The 17,974-nt window shown below is 42.1% G+C and overlaps 1 protein-coding gene across 2 annotated transcripts in view; it reads right to left on the reverse strand.

The window, feature by feature from the left end:
- LOC124607479 (spermatogenesis-associated protein 7 homolog) overlaps positions 1–9,545 on the reverse strand; it is a 104,251-nt gene extending 94,706 nt beyond the window's left edge. The window contains exon 1 of one of the 2 annotated variants that reach the window (XM_047139842.1): positions 9,437–9,545. The gene's annotated coding sequence lies outside the window, so the exon portion shown is untranslated. The remainder of the gene's footprint in view (positions 1–9,436) is intronic. The other variant, XM_047139852.1, reaches the window with a different exon arrangement.
- Positions 9,546–17,974: the final 8,429 nt, after the last annotated feature.

The raw sequence follows: 17,974 nt of genomic DNA on the forward strand, positions 1-17,974 counted from the left end.
GCACACAGCAACTGTTTTTCAGAAGTTCGTCTGGGAGCTGTTTGATCTTGCAGCATACAGTCCTGATCTGGCTCCCTGTGATTTCTATCTTTTATTGCGCCCCAAGAAATTCCTGTCCTCTGGCCAGTGTTTTGTCAACAATGAAGAGCTTAAGATGACTGTCACATGCTGGTTCCATTCACAGATGGTGGACTTCTATGACACAGGAATACGACAGTCGATCCCACAATATGACAAGTGTTTCTGTTCTTTTGGTGACGATGTCGAAAAATAGCTCAGACACTGCTGTAACTGTTACCAACAAAGTTTTTCATGCAACTTTGTTGCCTTTGTTCTTCTTTTAAAAAAAAAAAAAATTAGGGAAATTTACTTTCTGGATGAGCCTTGTATTTCTATAAGTTTCACACCCAAGCTCTGTGCAGGAAAAATGAATATTTTAATCTTTCCATGCGAACTCCGATTTCTCTCATTTTATTATGATGTTTATTTCGCCCTGTGCTGGTTTGTGACAAAAAAATATTTTTGCAGTTGGAGAAGAAAGATGGTGATTGAAATTTCATGAGAAGATCCCACAACAACAAGAAATGCCTTTGTTTTAATGTAACCCACCCCAAATCCTGCGTACGTCAGTGACACTCTCCCCCATTTTTGACAATACAAAATGTGCTGCTCTCTGTCCTCCATCAGTCCTATCTGGTAAAGATCCCATACTATGCAGGAGCACTTCAGAAGAGGATGGATAAGCGTGTTGTAGGCAGTCTCTTTAGTAGATCTATTGCATCCTGTGAGTGTTCTGCCAATAAAATGCAGTTTTTAGTCTGCCTTCACATTTTCTACATGATCAGTCCAACAGAAGTCGTTCATAACTGTAATTCCTAGGTACTTAGTTGAATTGACAGCCTTTAGTTTTGTGTGATTTACCATGCAAACGAAATTTAACACTCACATAGACCACCTCACATTTTTCATTAATTAAGATCAATAGCTACTTTCTTCACTATACAGCTATTTTGTATAAATTATTTTGCAATTGGCTATGCTCTCACACTTTTCATTATCTAGGATCGATAGCTACTTTCTGCACCATACAGCTATTTTGTATACATTATTTTGCAAATTGGATATGCTCTTCTGGTGACTTTACTAGATGGTAAACGACAGCATCATCTGCAAACAATTTAATAGGGCAGCTCAGATTGTCTCCTAAATTGTTTATATATGTTAAGAGCAGCAGAATGTCTATAACACTTCCTTGGACAACTCCAGATACCATTTCTGTTTCACTTGATGACATTCTATCAATTACTACAAACTGTGACAGGAATTCACAAATCCACTCACACAACTGATAAGATACTCCACAGGCACACAAGTTGCTTGAGAATCTAAAAACATTGAATCAAATTGAGAACCTGTTGACAGCATTCATTACTTCATGTAAATCACGAGCTAGTTGCATTTCACAAGAGCGATATTTACTTAATCCGTAGCGACAGCGTGTCAACAGATAGTTTTGTCCGAAGCACTTTATAATGTGTGAACACAATATATATTCAAAAATCCTACCACAAATTGTAATCTGTGATATGGACTTATAATTCAGCAGACTGTCCTATTTCCTTTCTTGGGCATTGGTATGACCTGTGCAGCTTTCCAGTCTTTAGGTACACATCTTTCATCGAGCAAGCAGTTATATTTGATTGCTAAGTGTGGGGCTATTATATCAACATATTCTAAAATGAACCACACTGGAATAAAATCTGGACCAAAAGACCTGCCTTTTTTAAGTGATTTAAGTTAATATGTTACATCGAGGATATCAAGATCTAAATTTCTGTTTGCAACAATATTATGAAAGGAAAGTTGCTACGCAACATATAGTGGAGATACTGAATCACAGATAGGCACAACTAAAAGACTGTCACAATATAAGCTTTCAGCCATCAAGGCCTTTGTTGAAAACAGACGACACACACACACACACACACACACACACAAACGCAACTCACACCCAGAACCTCTCCCCAGAGTCCATCTCTCTGCTAATCCCCACCACTCCCCGCACTCCTACTTTCTACGTGTTTCCTGAAGTAAATAAACCCAACTACCCAGAACATCCCATCGTCCTCAGTTACTGTGCCCCCAAACAGAACCTCTGCTCTCATAGACCAACACCTTCAGCCTATTTCCCAGAATCTACCCTCCTTTATAAAAGATACCACCCATTTCCTCCAACGACTCTCCACAGTTCCTGCCCCTTTACCACATGGTGCTCATCATAATTGATACCACCTCCCTTTACACTAAAATCCCTAATGCCCATGGCCTTGTCACTGTTGAACACTACCTTTTGCAATGCCCGATGGATTCCAAACAAACAACCCCCTACCTTATTGCCATGACCAACTATATCCTCACCCATAATTACTTCTCCTTTAAAGGCATTACCTACAATAAATCTAGGGTATGACTGTGTGCACCCGCATGGCACCATCCTATGCCAACTTATTCATGGGCCATCTAGAGAAATCCTTCCTAAACATCCAGAATCCTACAGCCATCACCTGGTTCAGATTCACCGATGACATATTTGCGATCCAGATTGAGGATGAGGACATCCTATCCACACTCCTCCAGAACATCAAAAGCTTCTCCCCCACTTGCTTCACCAAGGCCTACTTAATCCAACAAACCATCTTCCTAGATGCTGACCTCCACCTCAAAGATGTCTAAATAAGTACCTCTGTCCATATCGAACCTACTAATCCCATGCAATTCCTCCACTTTGACAGCTGCCACCCATTCCATATCAAGAACTCCCTTCCAAACAGCCTAGCCACAAGTGGTTGTCACATCTGCAGTGACGAGCTGTCCCTCTCAAAATAAACTGAGGGTCTCAATGAGGCCTTCACAGACTGTAATTATCCTCCCAAACTCGTACAAAAACAAATCTCCCATGCCTTATCTTTCCAGTCTCCCACAACATCCCAAGGTCTCACTGTCCGGCCACAGAGGAGCATTCCCTGATAACTCAGTACCACCCAGAACTGGAGAAACTGAACTGCATTCTCCGCCAGAGTTTCAACTACCTCTCATCATGCCCCAAAATGAGAAATGTCCTGCCCACTATCCTTCCCACCCCTTCCACAGTGGTATTCCGCCTCCACCGAACCTACACAACATACTTATCCATCCCTTCACAACCCCTGTTCCCAACCCCTTGCCTCATGGATCATGTCCCTGTAATAGACCGACATGCAAGACCTGTTCCGTACATCCTCCCACCACCACCTACTCCAGTCCTGTCACAAAAATCACCCATCCCATCAAAGGCAGGGCTACCTGTCAAACCAGCCATGTAATCTGCAAGCTAAACTGCAACCACTGTGCAGCATTTTATGTAGGCATGACAACCAACAAGCTAACTGTCCCCATGAATGGCCAACGACAAACTATGGCCAAGAAACAAGTGGACCACCCTGTTGCTGAGCACACTGCCCAACTCGACATCCTTCATTTCAATGACTGCTTCACAGCCTGTGCCATATGGATCCTTCCCACCATCACCAGCTTTTCTGAAATGTGCTGGTGAGAACTCTCCCTGCAATATACCTATGTTTCCGTAACTCTCCTGGCCTCAATCTTCGTTAGTCATTTTTCTCACCCTTCCAGCCCCTTTCCTGTTTCCATTCCAGCACTACACAGCCCTCATTCCACCAACACACTCAGTATATTTACTTCTCTCCTTCTCTGCAACCTCCCCCCCCCCCCCACCCCCTCACCTCTCTCCTGCCCCCTGTCTAACCTCCAGACTGCACCTAGCTGCCATACCCTCTCTCCATCTCACCCTTGTGCGCTCCTCAGCAGCACTCCACTGTCCCACACCCCTACCCTGCTACCCCCACTCAGTTGCCACTACCATTATGCACTCCTACTGTTGCTCGCAGTGTGGCTTCAGCTACCAGAGGCTGCAGTCGTGTGTGTCTGAATGCCTGTTGTGCATTTTTGTTAAAGGTCTTGATGGTCAAAAGCTTCTGTTGTGACAGTCTTTTTGTTGTGCCTACCTGCGACTCAGCATTTCCACTATATGAGTAGCAACTTTCCATTTCATAATACTGTTACATTCTATCCTGGATTTTCCACTGTTCGATTCTTCAGTTTGCAGTTAGACTTTGTCTGAATTCTGGAATATTTACTTCATCTTCACTGGTGAAGGAATTTCAGAAAACTGTATATAATAACTCTGTTTTAATGGCACTGTCATTACTACCATTACTATTACGCAGTGAAGGTAGTCATTGTGTCTTACTGCTGGTGTGCTTTAAAAACGACCAGAGTCTCTCTGGATTTTCAGCCACATTTCAAGATAAAGTTTCATGGATGAAAGAATCTCAAAGTCCACACTAAATATTCAGCTTCAGTAAAACCTCATCAACCTTGGAGATTTTGTGTGTTTTTTTAAATTTTTTATGCTTTTTCCATTGCACCACAATAGTGTTCTGAACTGTTTTATGTCCACTGGTGATCAGTTCCATTTCTTATTAATTTATTTGGTATAAATGATTAATGGTTAGTATAGTAGAATATCTTTGGCTTCCCTCTGACACCCATGCCTCCATCTTTGCTACCTTCCCTGTTTACCTTTCCCCTGTTGCTTCATAACTTGGGTTGTAACTGAATCCACTTTCCCTTCTTGCCCTTTTTTCCCCTCTCTCCTCCCTGACGAAGGAACAAAGTTCCAAATCTAGGATACGTAAATTTTCTGTTCTGTTTTGTGTATCTATCAGCTGTACTGAAGTGAGGTAAGTACTGGCCAGCCCCTCTATCTATTATTTGGTATAAATCAATTGCCGTCGAAACAGTTTCCTGGAATTTAAGCCATGTCTGATCTACATTTACATAGTTTGGAAGGAGTGTTGACTGTCTCTAATGAGGTTGCCAAGCAAATTTTTGTCTGCTTGGTCTAACCCAAAAAAAACTTCCTAGTCCACTCCCCACAGCCCGACTACCCATGTAGATGGTTTATGTGTGTAATGGACCTCTGACCTATTAAGCAGAACCCAATACCACAGCATTCTACAGCGCAAGTTAAGGAATCTGCTGCCTACATGCTCCCAGAATTGTCTAAGGTTCTGATTCAGGCCCTCCAATTGGCTCTGTACCAAAGGCCCACAAATGAAACTGTTGACGAAGCTACAGATGGTACGCTCTGCCCTCATCTGACAAACTGTAAGACTGGCAGTCTTTACCACTTGAGATAACTGTTGGAAACCGAAGACAATCTCTTCCTATCCAAATCGACAGACATCATTAGTACTGACATGAGCCACCACCTGCAGTTGACTGCATCCTGTGCCCTTGAAGGCACTCTGAAAGATCCGTTCCACATCTGGAATAACTCTCTCTGAAATGCACACAGGGTGCACACTTTTCTTCTTTCCCTCTTAGACAGCTATATCCCAAAGGGGACCACTACACACTTAACATTGGAGCTCCCAGCTACCAGTAATCCCACTCTCTGTGAATGCCCGGCTCTTGCAGTCTGAGAGGCTTTCTGTGAAACAGGGCACATGACTAAATCTGGCTCAGGATTTTTATCAGTCACAGATAGCAACTGAAGCCTGTTTGTCAGCCAAGCCAGGACGGCCTTTTGATTGGTTCCCTAGAAAATCTTTCGCTGGCTGCCACACCTTGAAACAACCTCCCTCTCGACCACTGATGAAGGATCAACCGGGTAGTGACCTGGCCCGCAACAGTAGGGGACTGACTGCATGGACACTTGGGATGTGATGGGCATTCCACGGATCCCCATGTCCTGCCCCTGACACTGATGCACATTGTCAAGTGCACCAAATCAAATGTGGATGAAAAAATTACACCATTGAGGCTGCAGGTGAGAAGAGGACCTTACAAACAAGTTATATAAATGTACTTTTTAGTCATAGATATCTTCATCCATGGCTTGAACAATTAATCTGGTACAAAATTAATCTGATGACAACCTGCAAATCCTCATATGATATTAAATCATTATTTTTCTCATTCTTAAGAGATCTTAAACCACTATTTCTCTCATTCATTTTAAATGGACACTATATAATTGTATTACTTATATTCAGGAGCAAAATGCCACAAAAGAAAAAATAACTGAAAATAATATAAATGTAACAGAATGTTTATTCCTATTTTCTACAGATAAGAGGGAGATGGCAAAAATAATCAATGGAATGAAAACAAGAAATAAAAGGATTGGATGATATATTAACCAGAGTTATTAAGTACTGCTTGCAGCATTTAGTAGAGCCCCTAACATTATTAATAAACCATCCTATGGAACTAAGAAGATTCCCTGAATTCCTCAAAGCCAGTGAAGCGATTCCCGTATACAAGGGAGGCAACAAGTATGACCAAGTAAATTACAGATTCGTCACTAAAACATAACTTTTGTCAAAAGTAACAGAGAGACTAATAGAAGACAGACCGGTACACATCACAGAAAGGAACAAGATCCTTAGCAATGACGAACATGGTTTCTGTAGACATAGATCATCCACATCACCAACTGGAAATTTCATGAGGCAAATAATGACAGCATTACGGTAAATCACCAAAAGAATATTTGTAGTTTGTTCCTGAATCTCCAAACCTTACAATTATCATGATATACTGTTGCAGAAACTTCACCAATACAGCACAAAAAAAAACACAATAGTGTGTGGAAATAAAACAAAACTAAAACCATCCAGCTAAATTTCAACAAATAAAATAGTGTGTGCCTCAAGGGTCAGTACTGGGGGGGGGGGGGGGGGGGGTTGTTTTGGGGAAGGAGACCAGACAGCGAGGTCATCAGTCTCATTGGATTAGGGAAGGACGGGGAAGGAAGTCGGCCGTACCCTTTGAAAGGAACCATCCCGGCATTTGCCTGGAGCGATTTAGGGAAATCACGGAAAACCTAAATCAGGATGCCCGGACGCGGGATTGAACCGTCGTCCTCCCGAATGCGAGTCCAGTGTCTAACCACTGCGTCACCTCGCTCGATGGTCAGTACTGGAGCCACTGCTTTTCATTCTTTAGATAAATGATACAACTACACCAGAGGGTGTAAGGGACTGCATTAAGCCCATGATACAGGTCTTACAGCTACAGATGCCACTGAGAATGAACTGCAGAAAAACCTTGTTCTGAATATAAAAAATGACATCCAGTATTGGGTGAATGGAAGCGTTCGATCCCACCCATCTGCTTTGACCCGTGACGTAAGGCTGTTGTGGTGTGTGAAACCACGACGGCACGGAGTTTAGTTTGTGAGAGTGCTGTGTTTGTAGGTGTCATTTTGATGTGATCAGTGGTGCTCTCTGGTGGTGTGTTCATGTGTTGTCTGTTAGGTGATGTTTTTGGTTTAGTTTGCGTGTGTGGCATGTTTATAGGTGGCGTATTGTAGCAGTCAGTCATTCTCTCTAGTGGTGTGTTTATGGGTAGCATGTTAATGTGGCATACGGGGTTCACTTGTGTGGTAGCACTACACGTATGTACTTTCAGCGGAATATTTTTCAATGAGTTAACGATTTTGGTTTTGTTGTGTTGACGTTATTGTAGTTTTTTTTTTTCTGTTCATCGTGTGTGAATCTTGGTAAATTGCTTTGTTTATGTCTTTGATAGGTATGGATATGACTGACAAGGTCAATAGTTTTTGGTTGTCGGCAATGATGGGGGACAGTGTGTTGTCTCTAGTAAAATATCTCCAGCTATTCGGCCTGTTGGCTGAAGTCGTGAAGTGTTCAGTGTGTCGTGAAGAAATGAGGCTTACTAAAGTTCCGGCGTCTCTGACCAGGGTTGGCTATATGTGGAGATGTCATAAGGATAACAGGTCAAGGGAAATGTTCGATTGCAATTTTGATTTTCTAGGTGTTTCTTTGTGGGAGGGTTAAGTGTAGTGGATGGTCGTTTCTGCCATCTTTGCGACGTCATGGGTCAAAGCAGACGGCTGGAATCGGACACTTCCGTATTTCCAGTAAAAATTTGTTCATATATGAAATAAAAACAATTTACATGCAGGCCTATGTCAGAAGAAATGTTCACACTGAAAATATCAGCCTTAAAGTTGTAAACACAAGCTTACACAAGACAAAGCAGCCATGAGAATGTTGAAGAGAAAAATTCAGTGATCCCAAAATCTTAATAATTCCAGCACATAAATCTAACTTAAACAAGCTTCTCTCAATAAAACACACACTTCCTGTAAGAGAACAAATAAAACCACTTTGTGCAAGTGTGCTGAAGGGAGTATCAGTTATTTGCACCTTAAAGCTAAACAAGTAGAAAATCTAAAACATACACAGGTATGGCATTAAATATGTGATAATGCAAACAAATGCGCACAACAATAAATAAAACACTACATAAAGTACATTAAAATAAGTTGCTAACTACGACTTCTGATAGTGAACATTAGAAAACTATGGAGTGGCAGATAAGACAAGTAAGAAAAAACAATAAATCAGGTAAAAGAACAGGATACACAACATATGTTAAAACAACTGTGGACATTTTGAAGAAAAAGTTGGCTACTTTCATTCTAAGTTGCATTACTGGGGGGTACTGCAGGAGCATAATAGTGGGACAAACACTGAGCAGGGGTTTCTAACAACACAATAGTAAATAAAGTCATTAATCCAATGTTTCTGATATAAGTAGAGATCAAACGGCTCTGAGCACTATGGGACTCAACTGCTGAGGTCATTGGTCCCCTAGAACTTAGAACTAGTTAAACCTAACTAACCTAAGGACATCACACACATCCATGCCCGAGGCAGGATTCGAACCTGCGACCGTAGCGGTCTCACGGTTCCAGACTGCAGCGCCTATAACCGCACGGCCACTTCGGCCGGCTATAAGTAGAGATCAGATCGAGCTAAAAAAACGTCATGAATAGTTCTTTTGAAGCAATTAAAGTAACTGACGCCTAAAAAACATTTAGCGCCAGTATTATTTAACAGTAACAAGTGGCAGCGAAATCGAAAAACCTTGTAAGTATATCCTTTTGGAACATATAGGCTACTATGTGACCAGTTCAAAATGGTGCTGAGTAAATGCACGTCAAGTCTCGTCAGAGCATACACAAAGAACACTGTCAGCAAATGTAATGTAAACTGTCGGTACATGTACGGTTGTACATGGGCATCGCCCTACAATCCACAAACACAAAAGGAATATATGTGGCAGAAACAAGTACCTCTCCATTATCGCGTTGTGGATCACGTTATTTCTGACTCTTACACAGTTTAATTATACACTTTATTGGCGTCGTCCTCCTCAGGCCAACAACACCGTACACGATGCATCGATAAGTACATAAAATTGTTTAAAATGAAATAAGATATGCAGTAAAGGCACAAGCTGCTTTGCTACAATAATCAGTAATTTACAATGCACTTACAATTATTTATACCAATACCAAACACGCTTCGTTCCTTTTCACAACAACAAACCACGATCAGTAAATATCAATCCTTGACACTTGACAGAAACTTACACATAAGTCAGAGATATTGTTTGAAACGAGCATAGAGTATGCGTAAACCAGCAAACCTGTTTGTCAAACGCACACGTGTCTAGCCGAAAATTTGTCAAACAAGCCCGTAAACGCACATTCACTTTGAAGCAGACGCTGTTCGTGAATATTTTGACAGCAGTGAGAATTGCCAAAAATGCAGACAAAGCAGTCCAGGCACTGACTCTAACACTGTGTTTAAAGAAGAAGGAAGAAACAAGACGTTGATCCAGGGAATGGCTTAAAATGAGAGAGATTTATCCATAAAAATTTTCTAAAACAAATATTACTCTCTGAACCTGATGACTACATCAACTTTGTTCGAACGGACAACGAAACTCGTAAAAGAGCGAACTTGTCTGACAAATTCGTTACGGATGGGTCGAACAAACTGTACACCTGCCAAGAAAGTGCGTCAATTTAATCTTCCCTTGAATCAGACTCTTTTCGTGTATATTGTATTTTGGCACTAGTGGGAATGACTAAAAATGCAGAGAAAGTATTTGTAGCATTGACTCTGGCTCTGTGTTTGAAGAGCAAGAAGAAGAAAACAAGACGCTTGGCCAGCGAATTTCTTAAAATGAGAGAGAAATATATAGACTCGAAATGCTGTTAACGGAAATGTTAAGCCGGGTTCACATTACAGCCAGTGCAGTTTCATGTGTGAACTCCCAGTTTTTAGTCGAGCAACTTAAGAGACTCAACTTTTGTCACGCCACATAAGGTTCAGCTTTGTTGTACTTTGTTGCGCCACTTTCCTACCATCACTTCTCTCTGGTGGCAGTATCTGGAAACACGAGCATTTTGTCGCAGTTGTCGCGGTGTGATTGCTGCTGTTCGCCATTCGATTTCCGTGGCTTTTTGTTTTTTTTTTTTAATTTTATTTCTGAAAAGTGAAAACAATGGTCGGCAGGTACACTTTCGCCACTTCTAGAAGTACGAAAACAGCAGCCTATGCTTGACTTTCTGCGGCGGTGTGTGTGTGTGTGTATGTGTATCCCACAGTCTTAAAAGATTTTAAATGAATAAAGAAACGTAATTTATTTAACCAAAAAAGCGAGTCCTATAAACTTCGTAATTTGTAAGACCAAGCATTATATAAATTGTGGGCTATACGCAGGAAATAGTTCCAGAGAGTGATGTGGCAGCTGTTAAACTAAAAATTAGTTCCTAGAATGAAATTTTCACTGTACAGCGGAGTGTGCGCTGATATTCTAAATGTCTGTATCAATGACTGTAACTTTGGCCTACCCTTGCGTGATATCGTTGGAGTGGTACGCAATAATTTTCTTCCACAGGTTGTGAACGTGTAGCTGAATGCATTGCACTGTACTCTTCGCGACCTGGCTTTCCATTGTCACGTATTGGTTCGGTATCTTGTCTGACTAACCTTGCCGCTTCATTGCACGATCCAAATTGTCTTGAAACATACATTTGTGGTTCAGCATGTGTTTGTGGTGCCGCTGGTTCATGAAGAATTTCGAAACGTGTTTGTTGCTGTGCAGGCTGTCTGATTTCGCGTAAGTTACTTTCCGCCTGTGATTGGAATCGCAAATGCATGATATCTTCGTTAATTGCTTGTTTTTCCGGTGCTGTTAGAGATACGGATGTGGTTGCACACTCAGTGCTTGTTCGATCCTGTTCACTACGCTCTTGAATGGTTTGCATCAACTCTGCTCGCAATTTCTGAAATTGTTGCTTCGTTTGCCCTTGTATTTTGACTATGCGATTATCGTATCTTTTCAGCGCTGCTTTTGTGATACGTTTGTGTAACACACTGTTTTCAAGAATTTCACGCGCTGTACCTGCTGCTTGTCTAGTAATTACGTTTATCTGTTTCTCTAGTTTCTTGTCTTCTCCCTGGGTGTTGTTAGGTAATGTTTTGATCTCGTCCTGAATGTCATTACGCAATGTTTGTACGTCCACTTGTACCCTGTCAATGTATGTTCTCAATCGATTGTGATCTGTTATTAAGTTTCCTATCACTTCTCGAGATCCTTTTGCCTCGTCTTCAAGATGAATTAGGTGTATTTGAATTTTTTTGTTTTGTTTGTTAATCTCACGCATTTGTTTCGTGGTTTCTGCGATTTGTTCCCGCATTTGTTTCGTCGTTTCTGCATTCTGGATTTTAATTTGGATCGCAATGTCTTTATTTTGTCTTGTCATGGTTTCCGTCATTTGTTGTAATAATTCTGCCAGATTGGTGGGTCCTATTGCGTTTTCTTCCGACGTCCTACGTTCTGTATTTTCGCCCAAGTGTTGGTTTGCAACCGATTGCATTGAACTGTATAGTGACACGTTTCTGCTCGAATTCTTGTACTCTGTTGCGAGGGAGCTCTGATTACTTGCACTATGGGTTCTACATATTCAAGACGCAAGTTATAATCCTCATCGGCTGTCTCTCTACTTTCCTGCTCCTCTGTCGTATGCTGACCTACGCCTTCTGTGCCTTGGCGTACATTATCCTCGTTATGGTGCGTTATCTGTCCTATTTCTCGCGATACTGCATCGTCTGTTGCACTGTCCACTATTCTCTGTCCGTCTTCGTGCTGGGTCTCTACCTCAATTCTGTCAAGGTCTCGATCTGCCATTGCTAATCTTTCCGATTCCCTTATTTTCTGTTTTAAAAGCAATTCACGCGCCCTACTTCGCGTTAACATGCGCTCATACGATCTCACGCGTTTCATAAACTTTTTGCTCACACGACTTAACACTTATTATACCCAAGACCGACAATCCATTCACTTACTTGTCAACGATGTATCCGCCACCTGTGCGCTTGTATTGGAAAGAAAACTTAATTGTAACACTATTAAAATTCATAACTTAATTATGCTATTGTCTCTGCTAGAATGTCTCACTTTCTATGAATACTTTCTTACTATCCATCGCTGCAGCTACTGTTTTCGACTATTTATACCTTTCAGAAAAATTTTTCGTCACGAAAATTTTTCAACAGGATATTTTTCTGATCTAGTTAGGCATGTAGTCGACCTTCAATCATGGCATTTTACCATCCTGGCAGAGTGGCCATTCTCTAACATTCTGCGTGGTGTCTGTTTGTTCTAAGTCGTGTCACCCTACCACTTTCGCGCAACGACGCTCTGTTGCTGGTAAGGAGATGCCAGACCACACATGACATGTAGAGTTCAGAAGAGTTCAGTGAGACTAGCGATGATATAATCAAATACTTAATGATTTCAGCATCAGCTCCACTGCACTACCTGTCAAAGAATCTTAATACTAACTAAATTTAGTGGAAGGGGTTCAAGGCTTTCCTATTTTTAGTTAGCTGGTAAAATAACGACGAAAAAGCAGTTAAGTTTACCATTGGAATTTTTATTCTAGTCACAAAACATTGTTTATAAATTGCACTACTGATGAAAGGAAATATTTTAATACAGGATGATAAAAACCAACTACGTTCAACAAAAATGTGAACGAATTTTCCCTGAATGGGTTTCCAAGTTCTACAATGGATCGAAGGATGACCTATGCGGTATCACATCTATAGTCTAGGTTTAAATTTAGTTTCATAAAAGAGAAAACTATCAAAATGGTCTACAGTGACCCTCAATTATCTTTAATTACTCATTTAACTTATCGTAAATTACAGTGGCTGATGTAGCTTTTCAATAATTATATAACAGAAAAATCATCGCGTTTCAGATTTTAAATGTGAATACCACGAAGTTTAATTGACGATCGACTCTAGTATTACGTAAAAAGGGGATGTAACAGATGAGACTTCTGCAGTTCTGCGGCATCGCGTGCGTTCATTACCTTGTCGGTGGTTAGGCAGCGGCGGCGGGCGGCGCAGGTCCACACACCTCACCATCTCTGCTGCAACTCTCTAACTTCTCTTTAGTACAATTTACTGAAGTGGGTTTAAAAAAAAGGTATCTGGCTGTGTTTTCAACTGACAAATCAGGTTCTCAGTGTTAACCTTAAGCTCCGCCTACAAAAATTCTGTCTATCCAATGAGAAACGTTATACTTTTCGTGTGTGTGTGGGGGGGGGGGGGGGGGGGGGAGGCAATGTTTTTAATGTTTGCAACGTAACAGAGACGCGTATAGTCTCACGCTAAAACTTGCAGCTGATGTGGCCCTTTTAGTTATCGTAAGATCTATACTGTTCTTCTGGAGGGCTCTATCTTTTAACATGGGTTGGGGGCTGCTCTTTGCGATCGGCCCTTATCGTAGGGCCTTTTAGCTTACACGGCTCTGCTCTCGGCTTCTGTTCTCGTTTCTCCCCTCGGAACTGCGTCTGTTTCACGGTGGGAAGGTATGACATGCATTTAGGCGTTCTTGTGTTAGTCTGTGGTATTCCATTTGCTCACTCGTTGATCGTACTACTTTGGTTAATTTAATGTCAGGCTTTATTCGGAGCTATGTGACATACTGCCGGATTTGCTATCATGTCAGGGTTTTCATGGAAGGTGTTGGATTTGCCTGACACCTTACAACCAGACGTTTTCAGTTGGTGAGAGATCTGGAGAATGTGCTGGCCAGGGCAACAGTCGAACATTTTCTGTACAGGATCTGCAACATGCAGTCGTGCATTATCCTGCTGTAATGTAGGGTTTCGCAGGGATCTAATGAAGGGTAGAGCGACGGGTCGTAACACATCTGAAATGTAACGTCCACTGTTCAAAGTGCCATCAATGCGAACAAGAGGTGACCGAGACATGTAACCAATGGCACCCCATACCATCACGCCGGGTGATACGCCAGTATGGCGATGACGAATACACGCTTCCAATGTGCGTTAACCGCAATGTCGTCAAACACAAACGCGGTTGCGACCATCACGATGCTGTAAACAGAACCTGGATTCATCCGAAAAAATGACGTTTTGCCACTCGTGCACCCAGGTTCGTTGTTGAGTACACCATCGCAGGCGCTCCTGTCTGTGATGCAGCGTCAAGGGTAACTGCAGCCATGGTCTCCACGCTGATAGTCCATGCTGCTGCAAACGTCTTCGAACTGTTCGTGCAGATGGTTGTTGTCTTGCAAACGTCCCCATCTGTTGAGTCAGGGATCGAGACGTGGCTGCACGATCCGTTACAGCCATGTGGATAAGATGCCTGTCATCTCGACTGCTAGTGATACGAGGCCGTTGAGATCCAGCATGGCGTTCCGTATTACCCTCCTGAACCCACCGATTCCATATTCTGCTAGCAGTCATTGGATCTCGACCAACGCGACCAGCAATGTCGCGGTACGATAAACCGCAATAGCGATAAGCTACAATCCGACCTTTATCAAAGTCGCAAACGTGATGGTGGCATTTCTCCTCCTTACACGAGGCATCATAACAACGTTCCACCAGGCAACGCCGGTCAACTGCTGTTTGTGTATGAGAAATCGGTTGGAAACTTTCCTCATGTCAGCACGTTGTAGGTGTCGCCACCGGCGCCAACCTTGTGTGAATGCTCTGAAAAGCTAATCATTTGCATATCACAGCATCTTCTTCCTGTCGGTTAAATTTCTAGTCTGTAGCACGTCATCTTCGTGGTGTAGCAATTTTAATGGTCAGTAGTGTATATCGAAAACAAATATCGTCTGTGTGCTGATAACGAGCATATGTGGCGATTCTATTAAATATACAGGTATTCATCCAGTCAGTGAACGAAGTCGCTTGGAGAGACTATTGTAGCACTTCATCGCCTGTACTGTAGGAGGGCCATAACCACACGGACTACCAGTAGCAAGAGACGATCCCTGTTTTGTTGTCTGGTACATTGTGATTTTCTGTTGTAACATGTCCAAACAGCACATGATACAGCTTTTAAATGGCCATACAGTTTTTTTTCCACCACAACTTCGAAACCTGTGCCAGCCTCTAAACTGACATTAACATGTTTCGATTCATTGGTTATGACTGAAAGCTGGACATTGCACGGTGTAAATTAGCCTGCTGCTCCCACAACACACACTTTGGATGATTTTAAGTAAAAGACAGTCATGACATATGGGAACTGGATGATTTTTGCAGCGTTGTGGAGCTTTTCCAGACAGCTGTCCAAAGGTGACTGATGACCTCTAAATTTAAACTCATCTTTCACGGTGATGTCGCGTTCCGTTTCGATTGAGTCTTCATACTGCAGTCAATTACCCGAAAACTGTTTCGGTGCTGGCCATCCCCGGAAGGTGTTGCCCCTCTGCCAAGACTCTTTCTCCATCTCAAACAAGAGATGTCTGTCAGCCATTATGTAATAATCAACAGCATACCAGTGGACGGATGGGATGGAAAAGACACCATCGATGTACTGTGACAGACAGCACAGTTGATAGTGCGATCAATTTTAGCAGTTTTGCCAGTTTTTTTATGTAATTTCAGTGCCAGTGAGGGACACGGTAGCACAAGTTTCCCAATTCCTGTATCATCGTTAAAGCAGCCCCTCCTCTACTTTGCGAGTACTTTTGTGAATGCAGACAGATGACAGTGCACTTCTTCCACTCATTGTTAATTCTCGACCGTATATACCAAAGTATACCAGGCAGCGATCGACATACTTCTAGCACTTCGACCATAGTGCGTAATTTACGATTACGATTACCCATCTTTTCCTATACAGATAGGAGTCACAGAGCGTTCTCGCATTCTTAGGATAAAGTCAGAGACTGAAAGATCTCCTCCCATTATCTTTGACCAATCCTCCCTGCAACCATGAGACCAATTTAATGTGCAGCTGAACAGAAGTAGACCACTATGATCCACATCTCATGAAGTAGCAGAGCTAGACGAGTCCATGACTGCTGTTCCGGACCAGTCTTACTCATGGCACCCATCCAAGTACACTATATTTCTCCAGATGCACGCATGTCGTGGAGGTTAGTGCCCCTTATCGGTGTATAGTAGATATGAAAGTGTTGTGATTATATAACAGACGGTAAAGAAGAAGAAACGTGAGGTTCTTACGTCTGATGGAACTCCAGATGGACCCATTTTACGTAAATCAACAGTGCTATCAATTCTAAAATATTGTACTAGTGTGTGGTGTCAGTATCAAGAAGGATATAAACACACGCATTCCTAAGGCTACATGGTTCTGAACTTCAATCACCCTTACGCTAACGCTAATGCTAGAGCGGCGTAATTAGTTGTGCGGAACGCAACACTGTTGAGATAAATATATCCCCAGAGCATGACATACATTCTCCATGCAAGTTTCTCTTTGATATACTGTAGTGACAAACTGTAAAATGATAAAACTACTATCGTGCACACCAAAGAAAACATCGATTCTTTGTAGCACAAACAATACATTGTGTTCCAGAGGTATATGGCACTTGCTCTTTACAAAGTTGATGCCTGATTACAGTTCGGAAATTATGGTATGTTCACAACAGCCCTATAAAATGAACGTCAGCAGCCAAAAATGTATACAAACAAACAGTGACATCTTAGCAGAAATAAACACTACGATCAGTAGCCAGAGGAGAGTAACAGTTTTATCGCAGTTTACCACCACTCCTGGTAACTTTCCTCTTAACACAGAAGTCTCCACTATTAAGATGTGTATAATTAGCATCAGTCTGCTCTCCTCCTCCATAACATGCAATTTTATTGATTTTGCTCAGTACTCTTTTCATGTCTCTAATTTTATGTGTTCTCAGTTTCCTTAATTTTGCTGGGTTTTCGCGATTTTACGTTTTTGTTGGTATTTCCCTCAATTTTTATGTATATCACATCACTTTTTCGTGATTGTACCTGATTTCCCACGAATTTCGCCGATTTTATGTTATCCATATTTTTCCACAGTTTTTCAATGTACACAAATCAAAAAAAGTTTTGCATCACCTCGGTTCCAAGAATTCCAGAACCTGTACAGAAAACTGGAATAGAGATGAACATAAATATCATCTGTGCCTTTTTTATTGCTCCTGAAAGCCACACATCATGTTATACCGCCATACAGTGAGACCTTCAGAAGTGGTGGTCCAGACTGCTGTAGACACCGGTACCTCTAATACCCAGTAGCACGTCCTCTTGCATTGATGAATGCCTGTAGTCATCATGGCATACTATCCAAAAGTTCAACAAGGCACTGTTGGTCCAGATTGTACCACTCCTCAATGGCGATTCGGCGTAGATCCCTCAGAGTGGTTGGTGGGTCACGTCGTCCACAAACAGCCCTTTCCAATCTATCTGAGGCATGTTCGACAGGGTTTATGTCTGGAGAGCCTGCTGGTCACTCTAGTCGAGCGATGTTACTATCCTAAAGGAAGTCATTTACAAGATGTGCACGATGGGGACGCGAATAGTCGTCCATGAAGACGAAAGCCTCGCCAATATGCTGCCGATATGGTTTCACTATCAGTCGGAGGATGTCATTCAAGTATAGTACAGCTGTTACGGCGTCTTCCATGAGCACCAGCGGCGTACGTCGCCACCACATAATGCCACCCCAAAACAGCA

Source organism: Schistocerca americana, chromosome 1 (assembly GCF_021461395.2).
Source record: "Schistocerca americana isolate TAMUIC-IGC-003095 chromosome 1, iqSchAmer2.1, whole genome shotgun sequence".
In the NCBI taxonomy this organism is placed as follows: Eukaryota; Metazoa; Arthropoda; class Insecta; order Orthoptera; family Acrididae; genus Schistocerca; species Schistocerca americana.